We start from the raw sequence: 4185 nt of genomic DNA on the forward strand, positions 1-4185 counted from the left end.
CTCGTCCCCGCGCGGCGACCTCTGCGAAGCTCCGCCGCGAGTGTGCGCGCAGCGGGCGTGGGGCGTGGGGGTGCTGCACAAACACGCGACGCGCCCCGTCCCCGCGGCCGTCTCTGGGCCTCCCCGTGCGCACCACAGCCCGTCGTGCCCAGGGCTCGGGCTGAAGCCCGATTTGTTAGTCGGCCCCATCCCCGCTGTCTGTCCCAGTGCCGTGAGGCGACAGGGGCCGCGTTTGTCCTTGTACGGCGCTTGGCACAACGTGGAAATTTCCCGAATAAAGGCACGAACCAAGAATGAACAACCCTCCTGTCAGGGCACCCCACCAAAGGGCAGCCCACCACCCTGCCAGGACCTTCCTGCCCACTACTAGCAGCCGGTCCTCTGGGTCCTTGGATCTGTGCACACCACAGCTCCAGCCTGGGGTCCCGTGACACCTGACCCGTTCTTTGGCCGCAGCTGCCCCCTCCCCAGGTCCTTAGTCCAGTAACTATGCAAGTATTTGTTCACTGCTTTCTCTGGCTGGCGAGTCTGTATCCCAGGGCCTAACACAGAGTAGGTGTTCGATAAACAGACCCTAAGCTATCACAGTGTGGTCTAGACTCCAGGTTTTATGGACACTGAAGCTGTTGGGGGTCTCCCAGCTCAGTGGGAAGAATCGAACTTGTGCTGCAGTGGCTGTGGATAGCTGCATAGAGCTGCCCTTTAACCCCCTGGGCCACCAGGAAGGGCCCATTATAAAAGCAAAACTATAGGACAGAAAGCAGGTTGGTCACTGGGAGCAGGGCGGCAGGGCTGGGCGTGTTTATCTGCTTGGGACTTACTACCAGGAGCATCAGCAAATTTGGGAGCAGGATGAAGTCATTCTATATAGTGATGGTTACACAACTGACGATGTCAAAACTAGAACCATCCACAAAAGGGGGATTTTTACTGTATGAAAATTATACATCATTTTTTATACGGGGGAAAGAGGGTACAGCTGTGATCAGCCACTAGTGAGTCACATTCAGCTCAGGATGCAGTATTATTTATTCGCTCGGTGCATTTTTATGTGAGCCCACCTTGCACCAGGTTTTGTGTTAGGCACAGGGGCACAGGCCTGAAGAAATTACAAGCTGTCCCTAACCCTCCCAGCGCTGCGTGGATGGCACTATTGAATCAAACCTCAGAAGGGGCCCTCCCTGGTGGCGCAAGGGGTTAAAGCACAGCACCACCAAGCTAGCCTGCCACTCAGCCTCAGCACCAGTTCACCCCCCCACCCCCCACCCCCCACCCACCCCGCCCAGGAGCTAACCCACAGGGCGCAGCAGACCTCTCCTGACTGCCCGCTGCTCCCTTCAGCAGTGTACTTCAGCGATCTGCCTGTTCTGTTCCCCACTCTGTCTCTGGTGAAGCCTCTCACCTCCCGCACTGCTGGTCTGTACCCCAGTTCCTGTATTCATAGATCTAAAAAAAAGGGGGAGCGGTAGTGAGGAATCTGAGCTTCAGATCCAGATCTTCAGGGATGAAGTCCCAGCCCCCTCCACATTCACAGCGTGACCTTGGGCAATGGCCTCACCTCTCTAGGCCCGTTACTGAAAAATGGAAATAAGCAGAGTAGCTACCTCCGAGGCTTACTGCCAGGATGAAGTGAGAGAATGTACAGCATGTGCTTACCAGGATACAGCCTGAGGCAAAGAAGTTGCCTAGCAAACGTTATCAGCTTCCCCTTCCGGCTGGCTTTCAAGGCAGGTAAGTCCAACCGCTGGTGCCGGCGTTTTCTTGGAAACACAGGATGTATCCATGGCGGCCAGGTTCCTGGGCTCCCCCAGAAACCTCCGCTTCACACTTACGGAGGCAGCTGGTGTAACACCTCCCTTCCTGGCCTCGGTATTCCCGCAGAAGCTGCACAGCAGCGAGGCCGCAGGCCAAGCGGGCAGCTCCCAGTAGGTCACACCTTGGCACCCCAGCCGCTGGTGCCAGCCGCCGGCGCCCTCTCTTGCTCCCCCTGGAGGCCGGTTGGCAGGCACGGTGTTAGGGACCCCAGAGGTCCCCGAAAGGACCCGCATTTGAGTTAAAAAACAACATTCAACTGAGTGAAATGGAAAGATCTTACTGGCTTCTTTCAATGATACGAGATCCCTTCTAGCAAAAAACAAGAGGGTCGGGCTTTCCGCTTTCGGCTGGGAAGAGGCCCCCAAGGTTCCCCCTGATCTGGGGAGAGGGGGGAGTTGGTGTGACATCCCCCAGGGAACAGGACTGGAACGAGTCTGAGGGTGACAAGGAAAGGGGGTGCTCAGAACAGACAGGCCCAGACCGAGGCGGCACCCGCAGGCTCCGGTCCACAGAGATGCTGGGGACCACGCGGCCAGTGGGCAGCCAGTGACCGCCGCCTCCTCTGAGAACTCGGGGCAGAGCAAAGCCCAAGTAGTTATGGGCTACACAAGAAAACGTTTCAATAGAGAAAATGTTGAGCAAAGAGTGGTATGAAATGAGGACGTACAGGCAGAAGGGGCGGGACGAGGAGGTTGACCAGCAAAAACAGAGGGTGACCTGTCCTCTTCCGCTTGGACAGGCCTCTGCAGACAGACTGCCTCAGGCCTGACTGGGAATTTCCATAGACACTGCAGTTAGGTTGAGTATTACGTCCCGGTTGGTGACACGGGCTTAGCACAAGTGACTCTGCTCGGGCCTTTGTCCCTTTTTTCACCCTCGGGTGCTGAGGCGAGACTCCCACTGGCTCCACAGCAGAGGCTGCAGTGTCCATGGGAAAAACCCTAAAATATCACTGTCGTGGGTCTGGAGCCTGATGGGAGCCACAGGACTCTGCTGGACAGGGGCGGTAAACGCAGGGCAGGAGAGAGAAAAACAAGTCCTCTCACTCCCAGTGAGGCTGGACCCCAATAGCCAGGCAGCACTCAGCACAGCTGATGCTGGCGGGATGGGTGCAGAGAGAGCCAGGCTTCGGCTCTGGGATACATGTTTGGAATCTGAAGATTAAGGAACGAGGAGGTGAGGAGAATTCGGAAGTCTACATAGTTAAGACTTTAAAGGCTAGGGAGAAAGGGGCTCTCCCTGTGGTGTAGCAGGTTACACAGCACTATGAAGCTGGCCGCAGCTGCCTCAGCACGAGTTCGATCCCTGGCCAAGGAGTGACCCACAGGGCGCAGCAGACCCCTCCAGTCTCCGGCTGCTCCCCTCAGCAGTGTGCTTCATCCATCTGTCTGTGCTCCCCACTCTGTCCCTGGTGAACCCTCTCACTGCCCCACACCTCTGGCCTTTACCCCAGTTCTATATGCAAAAATAAATTAATAAATCTTTAAAAAAAAAAAAAAAGGCTAGGGAGAAAACCACGCCTGGACAACAAAAAGGATGAAGAAGGAAAATGAATCCAGAGATGAGCAAGGACAGCGCTTTCCTGCCACAGCGCCCCCTGGCGGCTTTAAATTGTATCAGCATGAGGGGGAAGGAGGAGAGAAGAGTGTGTCTGGATTCCAGGGAAAGCTGGGGGACCAGGACACGCCTTCAGAGGAAGAGTGAGCTACAAGGACAGAAGGCAAGGAAGTCTGCCTACCTTGGGCAGGTGGATGGATAGAGGTGGACAGAGTTAGGACCTTGTCTTTTTCCTAGCCGGCCCTCCTGCCCCAATTCCCGCTCTTTCTGCCTTATCTGAAGACTCTCAGTCTATGGATTTTATTCTCAATTCAGATGGTGCTGGGTTGGTGGCACCTTCAAATTCCAGGAAAATGCAAATCATCTCTCTAGGTATATGTCCTCAACCTAGCTTCAGAGAATTCCTGCAGGTGAGATTTCTCCAAAAAGAAGCCACAACCCAAAATCACAACACTGAGATACAGTTGACAGCAACAGTGAACAACAGAGCAAGACATGCAAGGCTGTGGGGACAGTAGGTAACTGTTACAGAAAGCGGGACTAGTGAAGTGCTTAAGAACTAGAGTGATCACATATGAAAAGAAGCCAGAACTCTGAACAACATCAGGCAGGTAGGAAAAAGAGCCAGATAGAATTTCAAAGGCTAAAATGAAGGGGAAACTGTTAACAGGAATTGTTAGCCAAAGGTCTCTCCTTTATTCCAGACGGGCCTGGCCCCTTTCACACCATCTTATGCCTCCCACCAGGCAGTAGCTTACACTCGTGAGCATCTTTCAGGCCTTGGCAGCCCCTTCAGACCAACCTTGTTTGATC

Source organism: Condylura cristata, unplaced genomic scaffold, assembly GCF_000260355.1.
Source record: "Condylura cristata isolate star-nosed mole 26May11 unplaced genomic scaffold, ConCri1.0 scaffold00004, whole genome shotgun sequence".
Classification (NCBI taxonomy): Eukaryota; Metazoa; Chordata; class Mammalia; order Eulipotyphla; family Talpidae; genus Condylura; species Condylura cristata.